This window comes from Ursus americanus, chromosome 27 (genome assembly GCF_024610735.1).
Source record: "Ursus americanus isolate L20-20 chromosome 27, mUrsAme1.1.p, whole genome shotgun sequence".
NCBI lineage: Eukaryota > Metazoa > Chordata > Mammalia > Carnivora > Ursidae > Ursus > Ursus americanus.
Genome location: NC_142153.1, coordinates 19,660,678 through 19,685,769, shown reverse-complemented (window position 1 = coordinate 19,685,769; position 25,092 = coordinate 19,660,678). Strand labels below are relative to the sequence as shown.

The window sequence follows — 25,092 nt, the reverse complement described above, 5'->3', positions numbered from 1 at the left end:
TTTCAGCTTGGAATGGACAAAGGATGGACAAAAAGTGCAGATAGCTGAAGAGATACTTGTCTATCCCCCGTTAGAGAGGGAAGAGCTGTTTTGTGAGAAGAAGGCACATGTAGTTTAGTGTCCTACCGTTGACCTAGTAGAAGAAAAAAAAAATTTTAAAGAGAGTATTGAACCCAAACTGTATTTCAGTTCCTGTCAGACATAGTTCTTGGGTGGTGCACGGAAAGTCTCCATGAGGACACGGAGCTGAGTGCCACACCTTCACCTTCCAGGCTTCAAGGTTCTTGTGAATATACCATTAAAGACAAAAACACCTGATGATTGTTCCTGAGATGGGGTAGGTGTGGGAAGGACAAGTAATTAATTTGCATCTTTAGTTTACTAGACAAATCTTCCCATTTCTACTAAGTAAAAATTACTTCACAAGGTAGTTGTTTACGGGACCTTAGGTGCTCAGAATTCCATTAGTCCTAATTATTCATTTGTAGCACACTGTTGTCATGCCGTTAACTGCTTGGTTCACGTGTGACCGATAAATATTATTTCTAAGTTCTTGGGTTGGATGGTGAATGGATATTCATTGTATTATTATTTTAAAATACTATATGAATAAAAAATACTTTAAATTTCTCCTAAGTAAATTAGCAAATAAAAGTCTTTACAAATGTCTTGTGTTTTTCCTTCAAATAGAGAACATTTGTATTAAATGATATTTTCCCCTTTCAGAAAGGCAGCTTTCTTTAGAGAGTGACTTTTTTTTCCTCTTGAAATTCACTTTATGTTCACTTCTGTAATGTTCCTGGGCTCTTGAAGCAGAGGATACTTACTATTTTTGCCTGGGACTCAGAGTCTACAAAGATGTTTGCAACGCCATAAAAATCCAAATGAAAACGTACTGACAGTTTGTACCAGCTTCCTCTGAGAAAATACTGTGTCCAGTAAATTCAGGCCAGTCTACGTAGACTTTTTCTCTGCTTTTGATGACCATATTAAACAACATAATTTTACATTTGTGTTTGAATCCAACAGCAAGTTTTAAGGGGTTTCTTTAATTCTCTTGTTATTTGAGCAATTGTTTAGGAGATGTTTCCGTGAGACCTAGAAGGATCCAGGGGTGAGCTTTGACACTCCATCCTGAGGGCTCATGAACACTCTGCAGTGTCTTGGCCATGTTAGGAACCTACTCTTTTTTTTTCCAGGGCAGTGTATGCAAGAAAATGAAGTCACATTGGCTGTGTCCAAGCAAGCAAAGCGAGTTTGCTATTTCACTTCTCAGGTTTGACATGTTACATTGACCTAGACGTATCTGAAGGAGTTAACAGAAGAATAAGAAACGTCATCCAAGCCCAAACCTACTGAGAGTTCACTTTGTTCATCACCTAAAACAAACAACACTGCTGAGTTTTTCAGTGCGTTTCAGCTTGGAGTAAAGATTGAGCCCCCACTCTGTGGCATGGGAGCATGTGCCGTGTGAATGAGATGTTCGGTGGATCACAGTTTAATCTCTATGGAATTTGAGGGTCTTCAGAGTCACTTCCCTACCAAGTCCTCTCCTCTTTGGCTGCTCAATCTATATTACAAATTTACATGAACATTTCTGGAAGAGAAGGTAGCAGAATCATTTAATGTATTAATGTAATCATAGTAGAATCATCTTAATATTTACAACTTGAGGTCCATGCTGTTTGAGCAGTGTCTGAAATTTAACTGTCCAACTCTTAGAAGATTGGACAAGTGAATCAAATGGGAGAAGTAAAGAGATTCAGGTTGAAAAGGAAAGATTGCATTGACTTACTGTCTTTAGTGAAAGGTTTCATGACAAGTTTCGTACAATTTGAATCAACTGTATTTGAACAAATGGTACTTTAAGTTTTTTGGTAGAGAAGGAGCCCCTCCTTCTTTTGTCCATTCTGATTATGTTTTTATTTTCATGGAAGGGAGAAGAACCACACATATATGTGAAACATACAAGTGCGCCAGTAATTTTCTGTAATGTATCTGGCAGTTTAAGCTGCCCTGAATTCATACCTAGGGTTTTAGGAACCCACAGGATGAGAACCCTGTGATCCAGATGCCATTTCAAGTCCTGGTAAAAGTATCTTAGGAGAGGATGTTTTGGGGGCAGGATGGGGCCTTCTTGGGTCATACATCCTTTCTTCTTGCTGATGGAAGGCTGCTCGTGGCCTCCATGGGGGAGCTGAGAAGAGGCTCAGAGGTAAGTGTGGCTGTGGGGAGCTCCAGTTAAAAGCTATAACAGTAACACAATAATGACCATTCTCATTTATGCCATGATGGAAGCAGTTGCCTGGTATCAGAGGAGCCCTTTGGACATCAGTTATCTCCAGCATCACCATCTTTCTTTCTTCCAAATTCTCAGATCCACAGATTTCTAGGTCTGCCTGTGCGCCAGGAAATAGGTTCGATTCTAAACTTAGCCAAGTTCACTTTAATTGAATAGTTGTAAATATATACGTAAATGGTAAGAAAAATGTAATGGATAGGACTAGTCAGCACCCTCTTATCTAAATTTGGAGCATCTTTAGAGAGACATTTGAAATCCAACCTTATGGCTCAGTGTTAGTCTGATGTGGATCTTCTTATAGAAAGCTCTGGAAGGTAATAAATGTACAGTTTAATGGAACTAAAGAGGTCATGCAAAACAAGAGTGACTAGAAAGCAGCCCTGCAGATGTTTAATAACGTGCCTAACAACAGAGTTTTAAAGTGGATTTCTCTGCTGAAATTCTTGTCTTTCACAAAACTTGCTTGATAAGTGGTTACAGTTTGTAATGTTTTGTTGCGAAGAGTCCACTTTAAATGCATGACGTTGGTGCCATCGTGGTCATGTAGGTGGAGTGGGACTTGTGTATGCAGTATTCATCAAGAAAAGAGCACAAGGCCCATTTGCATGCCATTGAGAAGCAACAGTGGGTGTTGATAAAATTTGTAGTACTAGAGCTTTGAAAATATATCTTGGGCGGGTGCCTGTTTTAAACTCTCCTGAGAAACAATTTCACCTTTAAAACAAAATCACTTTTTTTTTGTTAGATGATAAGACATGTATAAGCTCGGTATCCCAGAAATTTAGTTCTACCGCTGCAAAAATGGTGAGGTACTGTTGTGATAGCTGGTTTTGTATTCCAAATCCTAAATTTAACAATACATTGAAAATTTGTGAAGCTTTGGAAGTGTTCTCCAGCCTCCCTGGCTGCAGACAGTTTCTGAGCTCCTGGCACTATGCCTATGTCAGCCAAACACGGTGCTAGACAAGTTTGGAAGACAAGGAGGTAAGCTCCGGAGAATGACATTTTAGACCTCTCTTTTTATAGGTTAAGAAATTGAGATCTTAAGAGGTGTAATATATCTGAGTTCGGAGAGCTAGGCCCAGAGTCAAGACTTGATTTCAAGATTTCGATATAGCAACAGCACTGGTTTATATCAGACTATTCTGCTTCTGTGAAAGCAAATCATAATCATGTGGTAGAAAATTTATAAATGGGAATCAAAGTACAATTTAGCTTTTAGTATTTAAAATTTCTTGGAAATTAACATTTGAATAAGATGTTTTCATGTGGTGGCATTCTTATGATGTGAACAACTTTTTTTTTTTTTTAATGGCTTGCTTTTCAAAAAGTAAAAGGAAAAATGTAATCTTAACCTGAAAATAAAATGGCTTTAAATATGGGTTCTCAGCTATCTAAAGTCATTAGGATTGAAACCTTCTAAGTGGTGCTTTTAAGCAAGTTCTGCTTGGAGTGCTAGTGTGCTATCTGAAAGAAAAAAAAAAGCTGTTTGATTTTTTTTTTTTTTTACTTTTTCTGATTATCATAGGTAACAGATGGTTTGCACTTAGTTCAGTGAACCAAACAAAAGAGCAGACTTTGCATAAAATTTCTGTTGATAGTGCATTTTATCTCACTGAAATGGGTTGTATGAACCTTCTGAACAATGAATAGCATGTTTACATTATTCTGATCTTTTTTGCTACAGAGTTCAAAATAAATGGGAAGGACAAACCTGGCATTGCCACTTCAAAAGTTATACAATATTTAAAGTATTTTTTTTAATTCTTACTACAACGCCAACTCTAGGCATGTGGCATGCCCCGACTACTTCCAAAATTGATAAATTGCTCCAGTGACTTTGAAAACTGCAGGCACTTTGATCTCATTGAACTACATTGGAATAATAGTAATTTAATTTTTGTAAGGATTTGAAACCTTAAAGCCTCGAGGACTCCCATCATTTCTCTAATCCCCCAATTTTGAAATTATTTGGTACAGTCGCTAATGTTTGACTTTCTGTTGATCCACTAGCCCGTTCGTAGTTGTTGCTTAACTCTTGGATGACGTCAAAACCTGGAGGTGATGGTGCCGGGACGCAGGCGGGATGATGTGGCTGCCGCGGGGGGTGACTTGGCGAGTGGGGAGGCAGACACCAGCTGCAGTTGGTGCCAATAGTAGTTGAAAGCTCAATTGAAAACTTGACTTCGTCACACATAATTTTAATGCATAACCTATTAGATCAGGGGAACCAGTAAAGTTAAACCATATAATTTCACTTCTAACTTTGTGTGCATGAATCAGAATTCAGGCTGTTTTCAAGAAGTGGAAGAAGTGTGCTCATCTTATTGAACCAAGTGTCATTTCTATTGCGTGAAATAAAAGGTGAAAAAAGAATGCAAGAATCCTTATTCTTTTTTTTTTTTTTTGCCCCCAACAAAATGATGTATGTAGGTTAGTGTTTTAAGTCAGAGAAAGTAGTTTTTCTCCAGTGTTCGCTTCAGCAGAACTTACGCTGAAATTATTTCCTGAGTTGGATTTTCCATGCCTTTGAAAGCATCAAAGACAGCACTGCTAGTTTTAATACATTATGAGATTTTAGGCTCAGAAGACGCCTGTACAGTTCACTCCAAGCAGAATCATGCTTAGGTGTGGGTGTTATGGAAGAGTGAGCTAGAGATTGTGTGCAGACATATCTGCAGAAAGTCAGAATTCCTAACTGCTAACATAAATGATGCTGTTTTCATATTTAAAAACAAAGTGCTGAGAATATCTATCGCTGTAGGAAAAAAGATCTGTATTTTCTCTTAATTCACTGTAAATGCTGATTTTTTTTCCAACTCTATTGCAGTGCTTAGGAAAAGAGGGACTTAGAGCGTCAGAAGATCCCTTAAACTCCTTTCCTGCTCTAGAAGAAAAATAGCAAGCAGACCATTCTTGTTATTCCCTAGGATTTCCCACCAAGAGCTTCTTGATGTCTTTTCTGACCGTATCAGGTATGATGCCACTCAGATGTTAGAGACCCTGATATGTAGCTGGGGTGTACTGGGGGGCGGGGGTCACTGTAGCTGTTGAAGATAATTCAGCTTGTAATCAAGGAAGCATTTACAGCAGGCTCCAGGTTTTCTCCTCTGCCCCACTGCTCTTAGTCCCCTTGTCCTCTTTTCTTCTTCATCCTCCTTCTCCCTCCTCCTCTTGCCCCCTCCTCCTCTTCGTCCCTTTGTTCTCTTCTCCCTCCTCCTCCCACTCTTCTTCCCTTCTCCTACTCCCCTTCCTCTCTTGGTCCTCTTGTCCTCCTCTCAGTTCTCTTCCTCCCCTTCCTCCTCTTTCCTTCCCCCTGGTCCTCCCCCTCCTTTTCTTCATCCGCTTGTCCTCTTTTCTTTTCCATCCTCCTCCTTCCTCCTCCTCCCCTTCCTCCCTTATCATTCTTCTTCTAGTTGGAAGTGAATGGGCAAACTATCTAGTTACACCTGAGCCTAGCGCTCACCAGAGCCTCAGCTGTCAAGGCTGAGCTGCTCTGTAGACCATGGTCTGGGTGTCATCCTTAACTGTCTGCGGTCCTTGGCACGTGGGTTGTACTTTCTCCTTTGGATAAGGTCAGCCTTGAAGAACATGGTACGTGCACTTGGCAGAGGCTTTGGGGAGCATGCTGGTGCGTGGGGAAACCAGTGTCAGCATCTACCTTCCCTCCTGTCCCTCATTCTCTTCCTACACTCCCTTTCCCTCAAGCTTTACTCTAAATGCTGACCTCAGGGTAATAGGCAACCTTTTCAGAGCATAAAAATGAACAGTGAATATGGGGAGGGTAATTCTGTAACTTTTTAAGAAAAATCTGTGTCGTCATTTATAGCAGCCCTTCAACTTTGTGCGGAAGAGCACCTTGTAGTTGCTCTTTAAAAAAAAAAAAAGCCAATGTGTTTTCTCAAGAAGTCTGCCTGTGAGTCACCCCTTTTAGTTATTGCTCTTCCAAATAAATGGAGCTAGTTTATGACTTGAATTAGAGTAACATAGTTACTGCTTTTGGAAATCCTGCTATTACCAGTTACTACAATTGTTATTGTAGAAATTATTCAGGGGATAGAATTCAGTAAATTAGGTTTGTATTCAAGTAATATCTGTCTCTAAAGCCCTAATCAGTATATTTTTAAAAAATTACATTTAAAAGACATCTCTTGGAAGAACATATTTTAAATTAGCTTTTTGAAGGGTAACCACCATTTTATATGAACTTGCTGCTACAAGGTACTAAATAGGGGGTTTTACAAAGCCCAACGGCAGCCCATCATTGAAAAAAATTTCCCGTTTACAACTTAGACTCTGAAAGCTAGAGTTTAGAGACTTGGAGCCCCTACTAGGGCAACCTCTTGACAAACTGGGACATACGGAACCAACAATTGCACGACATTATTTGGCATTCTTTAAGTAAATGAAATCCTTGGCTCATTGACCCAAAGAAAACTTTAAGCTTTATAATTTCATTTTTTTTCTCTTTAAAACATATGGCCACTCAGTAGTTACAGAATGCCCACCAAGTGCAGAACTTTTCTGTGTACTTAGACACAGACACAAATTTAAAAAGGGACATGTTCTTTGAGCTTTTAGAACTTACACTCTAGATCAAACTTACTGGTATCTCTATACCCAAAACAGAGTAACAAATGACATGACTTTTTTCCTAAGCCCTAGAGACATACACTCCAATATCCAACATTAAAAAAATAGAACCCAAGGCACCAGGGTGGCTCAGTTGGTTGAGTATCTGACTCTTGGTTATGGCTCAGGTCATGATCTCAGGGTCGTGAGATCAGCCTGCGTCCGGCTCCACTCTCAGCATGGAATCTGCTTGGGATTCTCTCCCCCCGCCCACTTGCACACACACTTCTCTCTCTCTCTCTTTCTCTCACTCAAATAAAAAAAAAAACAGAACCCCAGGTTGTTCTGGAATAAACTATATATAGCCTTTCTCAACACTCTTAAAATCTTTTTTCTTCAAAATAATGTTTTAATTATGTTGAAATACACATAGCATAAAATTTATTGCCTTAACCATTTTTAAGTGTATATTTCAGTAGTGTTCATTCACATTGTTGTCTAACCAATCTCTATATAACGTTTTCATTTTTTAAAACTAAACTCCATACCCATTGAACAACTTATTTTCCCTCTCCTCTCAATCCCAGATAATCATTCTATGGATTTGACTACGGTAGATACCTCACATAAGTGGAATCAAACAGTATTTGTCTTTGTGTGTCTGGCTTATTTCATTTAGCATAATGCCTTCAAGGTTCATCCATGTTGTAATGTGTCAGAATATCCTGTTTTTAAGGCTGAATAATATTCCATTGTGTGATTAGACCACATTTTGTTTATTCATTTGTCAAAGGGTACGTAGATTGCTTCTACCTTTTGGCTATTGTGAATAATGTTGGTATGAACATGGGTGTGCAAATATCTTTTTGAGTCCCTGTTTTCAATTCTTTTGAGTATAGGCCCAGAAATGGAATTGCTGGATCATATGGTTATTTTATTTTTAATTTTTTTTTAAAGAATTGCTATACTGTTTTCCATAGTGGCTGTACCATTTTACATTCCCACCAACAGTGCCCAAGGATTACCCAATTTCTCCACATCCTAGCCAACACTTAACTATTTTCTAGGTTTTCTTAGTAGCCATTCTAATAGCTGTTAAAGTGCTTTTCTAGTTACAAATTGTCTCTAAACTAAACGAATAAATACATAAAAATAAAATTAGGTGTTTTACCTTCATCACACAAAAAGTTTAAAATATTGCCTCATTTTTTTAAGATTTAAAACATTCCATTTATTCTCAGGATCACTTGTCTCTTGTATACATCTATGTAATAGCATAGGTCAATAAAGAAAGTCCTGAGCTTATCTCAACCCACAAACAACGTGTAAATATCAAGGGTGTACACGCTCCACTCTTACAGGATTGCTTGGGAGCAAAAAACCCTCTGCACATTCGTGAAGCTTCCTTGACCTCACAGAGGCTCCCACTGATTTAGTCCCAATTCCCTGAGTCCAGGCATGTAATGCGAATGAATGAAAGCGGTTAGTGCAAAGTACTAAGGTATGTGGTGAACCCGAGAGCAATCTTTTCAAAATACCGCGTGCACTAAAACATAGGTTGAAAGTTGGGAGGAGTGGCTGGTAAGGAACCCAGCAGAGTCCCTGACATCGTGAAAGGAGTCAATGTGACATGAGAATGCAGCCCAGGAAAAAAAACCCTATTTTTATTCTAGCTCTCTTCAAATATGCCAGAACACACTGTATATAAAGCCATTCCAAACATCTTTTCCCTTAAAAACGCACATAGGAAGAAGCTGGCCAGTAGGCAGCAGCCGCGGATGGCAGTCGACTGCTTGCATCTAATTCTGGAATAACTTAAACTTCTAAGCTTTCCAGATCTCCCTCTCCTCTTAAAGCTCTTCTGAGTGGGAACAAAACTCAGTCTTGCCTGGGGAGAGTGTCTTTGCCCTGCTTCTGAGTTCCTATATTCATCTCTTAGGCTACCTTCACTATCCTTTCATCCAGCCAAAAATGTGGTCTTGTGAAGATGATCAGTTAAAGCCTCATCTTCCAGCAGATGCTATTTTTTCAAATTCATGAATCACAACGACCTTAAGTCTTGGAAGCATAACAGTAATGAGGATAAAGGCAGTGGAGACTCTGATAAATTTTGCTGAAATGAGAAAGATGAAATCTCCTGTTAGTGTGTGATCTTGATATTTCCGGTGTTTAGCATTGGCGTTGTCTGGTCCAAAAGCGTCAATGATTGGGCTTTTATTTCCCGGTCTTGTACGACATTGGTTTTTGCAAGTACATTGGTAGAGCTGCCGTGAAAGGCAGGACGTGCTGTTGTGAAGTAAAATTCTCTACAGGGGAACAGGGAAAGAAAGGAATCATAGTTGCTAGCCCGAAAATAGACTTGTTGCATCAGGTGAACCTTTAAACTTGAGAAAGGTTTACCAAATCAATATTTATTTTATCTGAATAGCAGATATGTAATGGTGTAATACCCCTTGACACTTTTCCAAAGTCATCACTATTTTGAGGACATACCTTGCGGGTTTTTTTTTTTTTCCCTCGTCACTGCGCTTACATGATTGCCACGTTTTTTGAGGAGGGTGAAGACGAGGATGTTGATTGAGATGACAGATTTTTTGGTGGTATGGACTTTGGTGTAGATTGTCTACCTGTAATCTGACTGCTGGTTTATACATACGCAGAGAATCATGCAAAATGTAGTTTTTAAGCCATAAAAAAAGAAATCATATCATGAAATCAGAATCTGAGTTGGCAGATACCTTGGCTAATACCTTTTAACGAAACCTGGTTCTGCAAATTTCTGAATCATTCTGAATCACGTGTTCTCTGTTTAAAATAATGACAGAAATCTGACACCTTTATTGGTAGGCAGCTTTATTAGGGAGGTATGCATTTTATTGGGTCGGCATTTTAGTCTTTTTTTGTATGATATCTTTTATTTGGAGTTTTGTGTCCTAGTATAATATGGATAGTGTTACTGTCTTTTTACACATTGCCATTCACGTATCTAAAGAAAGTTATCATTTCTAAGTCCTTTTCCCCCCAAGAATTAAAAGAAGCGAAACATAGAAATAGTACGAATTTATTTTTCGTAAGTTCTTTGCTTTTTGCCAGACATCTTTCTCGTTCATTTCACCCTTGTAGCAGTTCTGTTTCAAAAGCAGAAAGATGGAGATGCCAGTGACTTGCCCAGACACATGGCTGGTAAGTCTTAGGCTTATAGGCTGGGCTTAGAGCAGGGTTCTCTCTGCATCCCAGCTCTAGCCCTGCTTTTTGTACTCAAACACCTGCTGCTGTTCTCATTGCTCAAGTGGTGACCGGACCCTTTACCATATCCTGGTCACTCTTAACTGGATGTACTTGGTCAACATTTAAGAAAAAGATGGTGGCAATCATCCATTCAGGGATTATTTGAGTACCTGTTATGTGCCAGGCACTCTCTAGGTATTTGGAATACACCATGAACAAAGCAGTCAAGTGAAAACTCTGCCCTCGTGAAGCTTCTATGTCTGAGGGTTTACATTGAGGCTGAGGCCCCTGCCCCCATATCCAGCACCCAAGAGGGGTTTGAAATAGGGGACCGGAGACAGAGCAGCACGCTCTGTGCCACTAAGGAGTTAAGTGGGAATTCTATGTAAAATGTCGACTGGCGTATCAAATACGTATCTAACATCTCTGTTCATTTCCCCTTTTTTATCCCTTCAGCCAGATTCCTTCTGTGGATTAAAAAAATAACATTGACTCCTACTGAATTATATCAGTTAATTCCCAGGCACAAAATGAGGCCACAGAAGAACTTTTGGTAATAGAAGGGAAAGGTGTTTGATATTGTCAGAGGCCATTTGGGATACAATCTAAGCAAAGTGAAAACATGAAAGATGTGATTTGTAGAAACAAAAGACTTCATTTGTTTTGAAATAATGTTTTGAATTTAGAAATATGGGGAGAATGGAGAATGTTAGTTATTTGAGGACCTCAGACACGGGTAAAGAATGAACTAGATAGGGGCGCCTGGGTGGCACAGCGGTTAAGCGTCTGCCTTCGGCTCAGGGCGTGATCCCGGTGTTCTGGGATCGAGCCCCGCATCAGGCTCCTCCGCTATGAGCCTGCTTCTTCCTCTCCCACTCCCCCTGCTTGTGTTCCCTCTCTCGCTGGCTGTCTCTATCTCTGTCGAATAAATAAATAAAATCTTTAAAAAAGAAAAAAGAATGAACTAGATAAATCATAAAATTAATATGGTGTTTCAGAAAATGTTGTCTGTTTTACTAAAAGCACTAAAAGTCCCCAGCTTTTTATTGCAGGAAACCTTTTATTAGATCACTGGAGGTTTTTGTAGCTAGAAGAAACGAGTTTTAACGTATGTTAAAAATGTTAATGTAGACCTAAGTTATGACGCTTATTTATTCTTCCTGGTTCTTAAAAATTTTTTCCTCCATTGCTGATATTTTAATAATTATTACACTTTCAGTCTTAAGGTGGTAGTGGTTCATGAGTTTGAAGGGTGAATCTCTTTTGGAGATAAGATTTTAAAATCCCAAAGTGTTCCACGTATATTTCTGGTAACATCTTAATGACGACCTTCAAACTGTCTTTCTTTCATCAGTTGGGTGTCAGATGGGCGGCCGAGAGTCAGGGAACAGCTAGAATCCTGCACTTTTCTCGGAGGGGGCATGGATGTCGGAGCTCTACAACCTTAGGTTCAAGTCTAGCTCTGAGAGATCTTAGGTAAGTCTCTGAACATCTCTGAGCAGCAGTTGCCCCATCTGAAGATGAGACCGTGTTCGCCCTGAGGTGGTTGTGAGGGGTTAATAAAGGAACGTACGTCGAGCACCCAGAACCTAATAGGAGAGCCGTGCATGACCCCAACTATTCCTTTTTATTATCGTATTTCAAAGCCTGTGGTAAAATGGAACCCCCTTTGAATCGTTTGTTTCTCCCTAGTTGATAGTCCCAAATATTTATTCCTTTTTCTTTTTGTGTGCCACACAACCTCCAGAACTAAAGGAAGAGTACCCCGCAGCTCTGCCAGTTTGGAGTTCCTCCTGAGCGTGCTATATTGAGCTCGACGATGTCACTGTTAGCTACCATTGGCTTGTACCCAGGCTGTGGGGACAAGTTTCTTTCCTTAAGGCACACTCTGGATAGTGTTTCAGCTCAGTTTAGAATGTGTACTTCATAACTGCACTATTTATTGGCAGGGAACTGCCTCTGCTTCACTTTCTGGGGCGTGCTGGTTAACGCTTTGCTCCTCACACCACTGTTTCCTCAGTCCGGCCCTCATCCTGGGAAACTGTCCGTTCTGCAAGAAATGTAAACTTCGTGCTTGTCTCTGTAGATGGTGCAAACCAACCGAAAACTTCAGGGGCCGCGATGAAAGAGAAACATTAGCAAAAAAGAGGGGAGAAAAAAAAAGAAGTAGTAGTTCGTTTTTTGTTGTTGTTTTTAAATCGTGAGATTTTATGACATTGCTTCTAAAAAGCTAATGCTCATATTATATTTTGTTATGGAGAGTCAGGCAGACTTGATTTTGTGTCCTGACTTTGATGGGTACTGGCGAGTATTTACCTCTCTATGCTTTGGTGCTCTCTGTAAAGTAAGGAATGTAACAGTACCTACCTCATAGGGGTTTTGGGCAATTTGGTCGGGCTAATGTAGGTAACGCACTTAGCCCAGCTCATGAAACCTAGATGCCCTTGATAAATATGAACATCAGTACTAGCAGCAAAAGTGAAAGTCATAGGGGCGCCTGGGTGGCACAGCGGTTAAGCGTCTGCCTTCGGCTCAGGGCGTGATCCCAGCGTCATGGGATCGAGCCCCACATCAGGCTCCTCCGCTATGAGCCTGCTTCTTCCTCTCCCACTCCCCCTGCTTGTGTTCCCTCTCTCGCTGGCTGTCTCTATCTCTGTCAAATAAATAAATAAAATCTTTAAAAAAAAAAAAAAAAGTGAAAGTCATAGAGGTGATCTATTTGTATGCACTTTATGAACGTGTCTCATTCCAGGAACTTAACCAGGACCCTTCTTAAATTTTGTTGCTGTTTGTTTGTTTGTTTGTTTGTTTTTTAGAGAGAAGGTGTGAGAGTGGGATGGGGGAGGGGCAGAGGGAGAGAGAGAACCTTAAGCAGGCTCCACACTGAGCACAGAGTCCAACATAGGACTGGATCTCACAACCCTGAGATCATGACTTGAGGTGAGATCAAGTCATGCTTAACCGACTGAGCCACTCAGGTGCCCTAAGACCCTTCTTAAATTTTAAATTGATGATTGAGTTCTCTTGAAGCAGTTGCAGTACTCTTGCTGCCATTTTCTTTTCCCATGGTAATTGCAAGTTGCTTGCTCTGAATCCTGTTCCTTCCAGCCCCGTGCCTCCAGCTCGGGCTCCATTACGGAGATGGAGTTATCGGTCTCTTCTTTGGCCTCCGACCCTGCCGTATACGTAGGTGCGTGTTGCCGGTTACTTTGTGGCTCCCTCATCTTTGCCTCAAACCTTTCAGACTCTTTCTCTTTCTCCCCTGCTCCTGCATCTTGTCCCCTTCATTCACTTTAAGGTCAGAGTTTCTCTAGGTCTTCTGAGTAAGAGGGGCCAGGTTCCTAAACCAGATGTTCACATTCCACTTGCCAAACTGATTCTTTCTGATGGCTTTAAATATTCTCTACTTTGTCTTCTCCGTAAAGCCTTCCAGACTGACCCAAGAAAAGTACTCTGCTTCTTTTTCTATGAACCCTAGTAATGGATCCAATCTACCATCACTGTCTACCAGTAGCACATTCATAGAAAGAAACATTTTATTCCTCAACAATGAATTGGGGGAAATAAGAGTTTTCTATAAGAAGGAATTATTAGTGATTACCATACTGAAATATATATTCAAGCTATATTTAGTTTTTTGCTATTTGGTGTTGATTTTAGAATTGGGGCCATTTTGAAACTTTGATAAGTGACAAATGAGTTTTAAGTCTTAAAACAGGTTATGTACAACAAAGAGCAGATGTGTTTTGGGGAAGAATCAACAAAGGAAGATAATTTCATACTATGGCATACATTTCATCAAGTATTTCAAAGCATAGTCCTATCGAGTTTAGAGATAGATGGAAAATGTATTTTTGGCTGCAATAAGTAATATATATATAAGTATATGTAAATTCTTTAATTCTTCAATTAAAAAGTGTCAGTACTTCTTCAACACAGAAATTGTTAAAATTAAAAAAATTGTTAAACAATTAAAAATATTTTATTACTTTTTCAATTCAGGGGATGTGTGGTACGTTCCAGAGGGGTTATATGAAGATACGTAGAACACAGTTTCTGCCCAGCACATTTATCAAATGTGTGTGTGCTAGGCACAGGGTGATGAATGCCATATCCAGAGAGGCATCAACAGGATATTATGGACTCTTCAAGAGAGATCACTTCCACTTGAGGGGATTAAGAGGAAGTTTCATGAAGAAGGTAGGATTTGAAAAAGACCTGGAAAGAGGAAGAAATCTGGAAGGGATCCAGTAGCAGAGATAAGTTAAGAAGACCGTGTTATTCTTGGAAGGGAAACAGCATAAGCAGAGGACTCTGAAAAGTCTAGGACCTATTGGCAAAATAGCACATAATTCGCCTTGACTGAAGTAAGATGGGAGGGAAGGGGAAGGAGGGAGGGGAAAGGAAGAAGGAGGAAGAGGAATACTAGTAATAGCTCACAGTTACTGAGTACATACTACATGCTAGGTGCCGTTTTAAGCACTTTACTTGTATTCACTGATTTGATTGTAAGGAGCATAAGGCTAGAAATACAGATTGGGGTCGCAGTTTGGACTTTGAGGAGAAAAGGTGTTTGTATTTTGACGGGTAGTGGGGTGTCAGAATCATAGCAAGGAGTAACTGAGCTCCTATGATGTGAGGACCGTGGGATGAGCTGAGGCTACAGGAATGAGAAGCATGCTCACTGACACTTTAAACTGAGGTAATTGGGCATAATTGGGAAATCCCATGAGCAGTAGTTTAGTATTTTCATATTTACAAATTTCCAAGTCTTCAAAGAGAGAGATCTTTTTAAATAGAGTAGCGTGTTTATTTTATATTCCAGTATTGATTTGTGACCACAGAGATGCTATATATATATAAAAAATTAAGTATCTTAGAAGCAAATACATGCTGTTACCTGCTTTGAAGTCACTTAAAATTTTAACCTCAAGCAAAAACATGTGTTCTGAAAATGACCTTTGTGAACCTACTCCAGGCTTAGATATGATTTGATTTTGAAAGAAGCCATAGTACCATAATGATATTTACTGCCACCGATTTGCTGGTGTTATTATTTAGGCTAATATATATGTAAGGTAATACATCTTTTTTCCTATTAGTCTTTTTTGTTATCCTTGAGCCTTTTTGGGTTACTTGCCTTTGAGGAAAAATATATTTAAAATATGATACTGCATATTTTGATAGAGAGAGGTCAAAAGACTTGTTTATATTTCAGAAAAATGGAGGGAAAGCCTCACAGAATTTAGGCAATGTTTGGCATACTTCTTGCTGTGTTTTTCCCACGCACCAAAAAAAAAAAAAAAAAAAAAAAAAAAAAAAAGCGCCTGTAAATGGCCTGTGTTTGTTCTTTGTGATTGGTGGGAAGGGGACAGAGTAGGACTAGAGGAATTTACATCAGGTTCACTTGGCAGGGTTCTGATAGTTCCTTGATAGTTAATTCTAGGCACACTGTTTCTGTCCTGTTAGTGTGTGTGAACTTCTTGGCTAAGGAATTACAGTGGGGGAGTTCTGTTGTCTTCTCCGTACTGGATTGCCATCTGTTGAGGGCCTCCAGACTCCTGCCCCTGGGCCAGACCTTGCTGTGCAGACAGCCATGGCAGGACCCAGCCCAGACGTGGTGCCAGGAGCCGCAGAGAGGGGCTCTTCCCTGGAAGAAGTGGCACTGGGCTGTGGCCTCTCTTTGGCTTTCTGGCAGCAAGTCCCTCATTAGCATGGGTGCCAGGATATGCTTGGCTAAGGAGGAAAACGCAAAGCAAAGCCTTGAAGAAAGCCCAACTCCTTTCTTGTGTCCATGCCCAGAATGATACATTGTTAGCCTGCAGCGGGTTGTAAAAGGAAGAAATCAGACCCAAATGTGAAGGCAAGTTTCTTCATGCTTTCATTTCCCACTTTAAAAGTTTTCTGTCAAGCAGCTTCCTTCTTAGGGAGATAGGACCTGGTGGGCCGTGCCCAGGAAATTGTATTTGGGATTTCTTTTAACTGAAGTTCTCTTAATGGAAGCTATAGACTATCAGACTGCTTTAAAGACAGGTTGTCTTCAGCAACAGAACCTCTTCTAGGCAAGAGGACAAGAATGATCCAGACTATATTTGAGGGTCTAGAGACTGAAAACCCTCCTGGCCCCAGTGAAGCAAGGCTGAGTACGCGTACGGGGACCTAAGCACGCTGCACACTCATTTGTACCACCTGGTAAACAGCTGAGAGGAGAGACTGGACAGGATTCTATTTTTTTTTTTTTAAGATTGTATTTATTCTTTTGTTAGAGAGTGTTGAAGCAGGGGAGCGGCAGGCAGAGGAAGAGGGAGAAGCAGGCTCCCTGCTGAGCAGGGAGCCCGATGTGGGGCTCAATCCCAGGACCCTGGGATCATGACCTGAGCTGAAGAGAGACGCTTAACCGACTCAGCCACCCAGGCGCCCCTGGACAGGATTCTTAACTATGTTTTATTACATTTTCTCAGATGACCTAATAGAGAGGGCTGTTTTTCTCCACATCTTCCCAGTTTTTACCTGGGCATATCCATGAACACCTGAAATAAAGATTAGGTTCTTAGACTCCCTTGAAGCATTGGATTAATTCTAGCTAAAGTCAAGTACAGAAACGTGTCTTTTGTGACTTTTGCAAAGTATCTTTTAAAAGAAGGGGGAGTTGGGGAACTTGAGTGGCTCAATCAGTGAAGCATCCGACTCTTGATTTTGGCTTGGGTCTTGATCTCAGGGTTGTGAGTTTGAGCCCCATGTTGGGCTCCACGCTGGGCATGGAACCTACTAAAAAAAAGGGGGGGTCTTCTCTTCATCCCTTCTGTTACAGATCGAATGTGTCCCCTTCAGTTCATATTTTGAAAACCTAACCCCCAGCGTGATGGTATTGGGAAGTGGGGCCTTTGGAGGTGATTAGGCCATGACGGTGGGTCCCTCATAAATGATATTAGTGTCCTTATAAGAGAGACCCCTGAGACCTCCGTGGTCCCTTGTGCCACATGAAGACACAGCAAGAAGAAAGCCATTTATGAACCAGGAAGCAGGCTCTCACCAGACCCTGAATGTGCTTGTGCCTTGATCTTGGACTTCCTAGTCTCCAGACTGTGGGAAATGAATGTTAGCTGTTTAGGCCAGCCTGTCTATGGTATTTTGTTTTAACAGCCCAAACTAACTGAGACACTTTCCTGCTTCTCACTGTTTGGAAGGCAGATATGGAGCTGAAGTCTGAAGATCCTCTTTAGACTATGAAGTGAGCGCTGTATAGAGAGGATGGTAGGAGAACAAGCTAGAAGACATCCTGATGTGCTCTTGATCCAGAGGAGCTTGGGCATATGGCCTCTAGACTTTGTATGTCAGTGTAATAAGCTCCTGCTGTAAACCACTGTTATCTGGGGTTTTCTGTCACTGACAGCTGAACCTAAATCCTAATGAATACAGAGAAAGTGGTAATGAAGTCAAAATGAAGATATGAAAAAAGTTTAAATTTTCCACATAGGATCATTTTTTAAATGGTGAACAGTGTTTAAAAAAACACTGAAAGGAACTGGTAAGTTCTGGGATAAACATATTAAAAAATTCATCCCAACTCTACTAGAGTAGCTTATCTGTAGTTCTTTTCATACAAGTAGGACATTTAAAACTTGGAAGATTTTCTAAACCTGCAGCTCTGTGAAAGCTACCAAGACAAGTTATTCTGAATTTCTTCAGTATATTCATAAATTTCAAAACTTTGGGTTTTAAAATGGATTTGTGATTGATCTAACTGACCAATCTGCACTGTGGTCAGATTTGTATGACTTGGTTTCCTTTGAAATTTGTTGAGATTTACTTTAAATGGTCTAAAGTTATATCAGTTTTTGTGTATGTTTCTCATGGGCTTACAGAGAGTATGGATTGTCTAATTGCTAGGTGCAAGGTTTTATGCATATCCGTTCTCTGCATTTACTTCCATAGTGTTTATTGTCTCTTCATCTGGGATGTGATTTCCATGAGGGGTAAGGACTGTGTTTTGTTCTCTGCTCCATCACCACTAGCTAGAATAGTGACTGACATATAGCATATTCTAATTACTGATTTTAAGTGAACCAATCCAACCAATTGTGACCTTCAAATCACCTGCAGCATTGATAATCTTTTTCTTTAACACCAACAATTGAGGGAGGGAAGTTGAAATCTCCCACTATGGGCATACATTTGTCAGTTTCTTTCTATAATTCTCTCAATTTTTGCTTCATGTATTTTGCAGTTATTTGATTAGTGCATACAAATCTAGAATAATTTCCCAACAAGTTTAATCTATTCACATTATGTAATGCCCCTAATAAAGTTTTTGTTTTCAGTGCCTACTGTACCTTATGTTAATATATCTACCTCGGCTTTGTATTTTATTAGTATTTATTTACTTGTTTTTTCTGTCTCCATTCATTTATTACTCACATTTGCCTGGTTGTTTTTTCTGTACTTCCAGCATTTCCAGGTTCTTTTGATTTGATGTTTCTCTGTAGTAACACATAGAACTGTAATTAAAAAAAAATTCAATCTATACTCTTTTAACTAGAAAATGTGTCAATCATATTTAGTATAATTGTTGATCTTTTAGATATGTCTCTGTCATTTTAATTTGTGTTTTATATGTGTCCCGCATTTTTTCTCATGTTTTGCATTTTGACACAGCTTGGGTGGAGTGGAAAGACCCGCATTCTAAGCCAGTCCTATTAGCTATCCATCCCTGGCCTTCGTTTTCTCCTTGAAAATTTAGAGTACAGACGAGCAGTCTATTTCATTCTAAATCTGAATTTCTATCTATCTACAAATCTTTTAAAATAAAAATTAGTGGCTTTTATAAATGGGTTATATTGGGTGTTCCAAGATGTGAATGTCAAACACATGTCTTTGGTTTTTATTATAATAAATCAGTTAATAACAGCTACTACCTTCCATTGAGTACCTGCTTTGTAGTGAGCACTACACATGTCTTATCTCATTTGATCCTCAGAACACACTTATGAGAATCATATCTTCATTTTACCAGTGAGAAGATAAAGGCTGAGAGGTAAACACCCACCTGCCTGCCTCCAAAGCCCTCTAAAGCTTTTCCTACACCGGGTTGCTTTTAGGAATCTGCTTTTATCACTTAACTGTAGGATTAAATGAGTGTGGGTGGTAATATAACTACACCTGATTGTCTTTGAATTTTCTAGAGGTGTTTAACTTTGCGTGAGGGCCCTCTTAAATTTCTGTTGGATGCCTGGAAGGATGGCAATAATGATTGTTTTGTTGTTATCACCATTGCAAAGGAATGAACAAAAGCAATTTGCCTACTCCTTCCCCCTTCATTCTCAACCTCCAGAATAAGTAAAATAATTGGCTGAAATGTGTGTGCATTTATGCATAGTTGTAACTTTCACATTTTTTTCCTATGCTGTTTGCATTAGGGAAAAATACAGCACCACAATATGCTCTTAGGAACGGTTCTTGGCATAGGTGACCAGTTTCTCTTTACTTACTTGCTGTATAGTGATAGCACTTTAACTGTTGGAAGCGGAGAAGTTACCAAAAATTATTGATTGGGGCAAGAATCAAGAATGATTCAGAGCTAGACTCTCTTATTGGTGTGTCTAATGAAGTTGTAATCTAACATGGAGCCATTTTCCACATACTTCGCTGGTATTTTTGCTATATTTGTGTTAAAGTTAGCCTTTCAGCCCACCAAGGAGGTTGCCTTGACTTTTTAAGTTGAAAAATATCTTCATTGAGTATCTTAGATGTGCTAGGCTCTTTGTGCCCCATTAGAAAGGGTATTTGGAGGATGAGTATTTCTCTATTTGAAGAAAAAGGAAGTGTTTAGAAGTCTTAAGGGGAAAAAAAAAGCTCTAGAATGTGAAACAAGACAGGAGCCAAAAATCATAGTTATAATTATTAGTATTTGTTGCATTTGCTTCTTATTCCTCAATAAATCATCTTTACACTCAAGAGAAAAATGACCTAGAAAAAGGACTTTACACGGATAGGGGTTTGGATGCATGAACTGTAGGACTGGCAAGTCCTGAGGAAGGCATAAGTGATCATCTGGAAGGATTTGTTTGCCCGGGTTTTAATTTGACAGTGAGCTGTTTACCTTCAAATTATCGTGGTAGGATCCTGTGTGCTTCGCGGGTGATGATTGGGTGCATGTGAGCTCGCGCTCGGAGTATATTAAACAAGATGATGGTGCTAGAGCCATAGATGATGAAACTTTGTTTTGTTGCTTGCAAACAAGGACATTCCCACAAGCAGGATTTGTTGAAACCTTCCAGTGAAAGATTCTTAAACAAACTTGGTCTTTGTTGGCATAAGATAAACCAGATAGAGAGGGTGCGTAGTGAGAGTTTAGAAGGTCCAAAGAATTTGCACAAACTACACTTTTTGGTCATATTCATAAAATGTGTGTCTTTTGGTGGCAAGGAAATCATTTGCTTGTATCTTAGAACATTCCTTAAATGACCAGCTATCCCTGTTTTGCTTTTCTCTTTACCAGAAAGGTGGTAATCCAAATAGAAGGATAGAACAAATAACTGAAAGGGAGTCTGTAAACCAAATGAATGAGAGAAATCCTAGCCGCTTTCAGCTAGTTAGCAATTTTAGTGATTTTTCGTGATATTAAAATCTTGGTAGGTATGAGTGTGGAGTGACCATCTGTAATCTTGGAGGTGCCCTGAAGGAAAAGAAAGGGGGGAGAAGAAAGAAAAGAGGCCGTTACCCTTATTTTCAAAATGGAGGCCAGTGTAGATCCTGGAAACCACAATGAGGGCTCTGGACAGGTTCACCAGTAAACTCTTAGCAGTTTGTGGTATGCAGTTGGAAAGTGACGATTTCCAAAAGGCATGGGTTCACCAAGGACAAGTTATGCCTTATAGACTCCATACTGTTTTTACATGGTTATTAGGCTGGTGGATTTGGGAAGATTAAACATAATGCATTAGGATTTCAGAAAGCATTTCCCATTGTGTGTTGTGATAACCTTTGGATGAGCTGGAGAGAAATGTGGATTTCTAGTTGGTTGCATGATATACCCAGAGTGTTGATTAATGGGTCGATACCAGCTTGGAGGGATGTTCTTGGTGGCATGCCATGGTACTCTGCCCTTGGCCCTGTCAGGCTAACAGTTTTAATCACTTATCATTGGATTAAGATAGAAGATATGCTTATTAAATTTGCAGATATAAAGATAGGTAGGGTACTTAGTATATTGATTGATGGATTTATAATACAATATAATCCCAAATAATATAAAATTTAGAATTCTGAATTTGGGTTTTAAAAATTATCAGTGAAACAAAATGGACTGTAAATGACCCATCTGCATCGGTATCTTTGAAAAGAGAAACCTAGGGTTTTAGTTGTCTATAAACCAAGTCTGGTTCATTCATTCACTGAACAAATGCTTATTGTGCTCCTATCCATATCAGTAAGTACACGGGGAATACAGCAAGGGAACAAAATAGAGACCTTTCTTTCACAAAGCTTTCAGTCTAAAGGAGCATATTAGTTTCCCAAGGTTGCCATAAAAAGGTACCACATACTGGGCAACTTAAAGTAACAGAAATTTATTGTCTCACAGTTCTAGAAACTAGAAGTCTAAAACCAAGGTGGCAGCAGGGCCATGCTCCTTCTGAAAGCTGTAGGGGGGATTCCCTCCTTGCTGCTCTAGCTTCTGGTGGTGGCCGTGCTCCTCCTGCCTTGGTGCTCCTCAGCTTGCGTCACTGCTACATCTGCCTCTGTCTGTCATCACACGGCATTCTCCCCATGTGTGTCATTCACACGGCATTGTCCTCATAAGCACACCAATCATATTGGATTAGGGCTCACCCTAGTGAGCCTGCACCTAACACCTGCAAAAACCCTGTTTCCAAATAAGGTCACCAAATAAGGTGCCAGGGTTTAGGACTTCAGCATCTCTTTTGGGGGAGCACCGTTCAACCTATAACAAGGATTAAAAGCTACTCATCGAAGTGGTTGACTATAATTATGATAAAGAAATGGTGCCATAAAAATACAGTGCCATGAGAACAAGTAATAGGGTGACCGCAGTTAGCTTGGGGGAGGGCATCAAGGGTGATTGGGAGCTGTCCAGGCTAAGAGGAGGAGGAGTCACCTTCCAGGAAGAAGAAACACTTGCGCCAAAAACCTGGAGGCAGGAAGAGGCTTGGAGTTCCGAGAAAGTTGAAAGGAAACCTGTATAGCTTAAGGGTATGAAGGAAATGCAGAAGATGAGCTAGGAGATAGCAAGGAGCCAAATCCAGCCGAGCTTTGGACGCGGCGTTGAGGTGGCGTGGGGTGGCTATAAAAAAAACAAAACAAAGAATCAATTGAGTTTATAGGATGGGAAAAGATAGTAATCAAATGAGACTATACTTGTTTGATCACATCTGGGCTCCTTTGGTCTTGTTCGGAGTGTCATTTTTTAAATTCGTGTTTTTCAAAGTGTAGTAGTTGTACTTTGGATTCACGTATTTACCTGAGAGGAGAGAGGAGTCTTGGGATGGTAGCCATTTAGAATTATTTGAGTGAGAAGACTTTTTGGTGCTTGTTCTTGGGGCCGAATGAGAAGGGTGGGCAGGAGTTACAGGAGGGCTCTATGAAAGAGCTCTCCTAGCAGGGGGAGCTACGCAGGAGAGAACAGGATGCTGGGAGAACAAGGCCTTTCTGTGCCTCTCCCTCCATCAGCAATGAAAGGGGGCGAGATGGGGAACGATTTCCTCCAAGGTCTCCTACAGGAAGTATCCACTAGGGTTTCAAATATGACGTTAAGATTTCTAAAATACATTTACCATACTTTATAATTAAAATTTAAGAGCATTAAAAAGGCTTTAAGATTAAATGTCACTGGGGATTATTAAACAACTGAATTCTTTAAGAAAAATCTTTGTAATACAATGTGATGTGTCAGTTATATCTCAAAAAAAAAAAAAAAAAAAGCCTTTGGGGCACCCGGGTGGCTCCACCAGTTAAGCGTCTCCCTTTGGCTCAGGTCATGATCCAGGGGTCCTAGGATAGAGCCCCACACTGGGCTCCCTGCTCAGCGGGGAGTCTGCTCTCCCCCTCCCTCTGCACCACCCCCCTCTGCTCACGCTCTCTCTTGCTATAGCTCTCTCAAATCAATTCAATAAAATCTTTAAAAAAAAATCTTTGCCTAATTTTTTTAATTTTTAATTTTTATTTATTTATTTTTATGTAAAGTTCGATGATTCATTAGTTGCGTGTAACACCCAGTGCACCATGCAATACATGCCCTCCTTACTCTACCCATCACCAGCCTATCCCATTCCCCCACCCCCCTCCCCTCTGAAGCCCTCAGTTTGTTTCTCAGTCCCTAGTCTCTCATGCTTCATTCCCCCTTCTGATTACCCCCCCCTTTCTTTATCCCTTTCTTCTCCTACCGATCTTCCTAGTTCTTATGTTCCATAGGTGAGAGAAACATATGATAATTGTCTTTCTCTGCTTGACTTATTTCACTTAGCATTATCTCCTCCAGTGCTGTCCATGTTGCAGCAAATGTTGAGAACTCGTTCTTTTTGATAGCTGAGTAATATTCCATTGTATATATGGACCACAGCTTCTTAATCCAGTCATCTGTTGAAGGGCATCTCGGCTCCTTCCACGATTTAGCTATTGTGGACAATGCTGTTATGAACATTGGGGTGCATATGGCCCTTCTCTTCACTACGTCTGTATCTTTGGGATAAATACCCAGTAGTGCAATGGCTGGATCATAGGGTAGCTCAATTTTTAACTTTTTAAGGGACCTCCACACTGTTTTCCAGAGTGGCTGTACCAATTTGCATTCCCACCAACAGTGTAAGAGGGATCCCCTTTCTCCACATCCTCTCCAACAATTGTTGTTTCTTGCTGTGTCAATTTTTGCCATTCTAACTTTTGCCTAATTATTTAAGACATATATTTTTTTAATATTTATTTATGTGACAGAGAGACAGCCAGCGAGAGAGGGAACACAGCAGGGGAGTGGGAAAGGAAGAAGCAGGCTCCCAGCGGAGGAGCCCAATGTGGGACTCGATCCCGGAACGCCGGGATCACGCCCTGAGCCGAAGGCAGACGCTTAACGACTGCGCTACCCAGGCGCCCCTTGCCATTCTAACTTTTGCCTAATTATTTAGACGCATTTGTCTTTCCCGACACTCTGCAGCGATCGCGGTAGGGGTCCTTCACCTCACATCTTTGGTACAACTGCCTCTTTCCTTTTCCTGATGTTCTGTCTGCTGTCCTGACTTGGCTTGTTGTATCCCATTGGTTGCTAGGGATCAATTGCCAATCATTCATGTTAAGCCAAATCCTATTTAGAAGTGATGGTATATGTAAGTGTGTGCAATCTTTTTGGCACCAAACAAGCAGTTTTACCTTCACTGGGGAAGGAGGGAGTGGCAGGGTGCATAGTAGAAGTGAAAGTTAATATCACTACCCAAGTGTCATAGGACCCAGTCCCATGGGGGGAGGTCATAGTCAAAGAAACACTGACCAGAGGCCAACAGGATACCTAAACGGGAATTTCCCTTGTATCTCTTGAAGGACGTCCAGCTCTTCCTCCACACCAGCCCTGCCCCCCCTTCTCCCTGCCAGTGGACTTGCTCCAGGCTATAGTGTTCTCCTGTTTCCCCCCCACTCCCACCCCACGGCCAGCCCTTTATTAGATACATCAGCTTCTTGGCTTTAGTTTCTTAAGTGTGGTGTGTGTGTGTGTTTTACTTCTTTGACTCCAAAGGAAACTCAGGAGCTGACAGGGAAGGCAAGAAAGAACCTTCCTGCTGTCTTCTGCAGTGACTCGGAGGGCCTGGGAACAAACCCTCCGTAGAGGACAAGGGGCTGACTGGAAACACACAGGCCAATAAATCGTGTCACAGTGTGTGGGCAAGAAGACAAGCGTGCAAGGGGTCGTCGGTGGGCAAACTAGACTACAGCGTTCATGTGGAGAAGAGCAAAACAGAAGGCTAGGAAGAGCGCAGGCTGAACCCCAT

The 25,092-nt window shown here is 40.6% G+C and overlaps 1 protein-coding gene across 6 annotated transcripts in view; it reads left to right on the top strand.

Moving 5' to 3' along the window:
• SLC7A2 (solute carrier family 7 member 2) overlaps nucleotides 1-25,092 on the top strand; it is a 68,157-nt gene that overhangs the window by 5,937 nt on the left and 37,128 nt on the right. For 2 of the 6 annotated variants that reach the window (XM_045779279.2, XM_087856449.1), the window contains exon 2: nucleotides 5,133-5,277. The exons of the other annotated variants lie outside the window; for them this stretch is intronic. The gene's annotated coding sequence lies outside the window, so the exon portion shown is untranslated. The remainder of the gene's footprint in view (nucleotides 1-5,132; nucleotides 5,278-25,092) is intronic. 6 annotated transcript variants of the gene reach the window in all.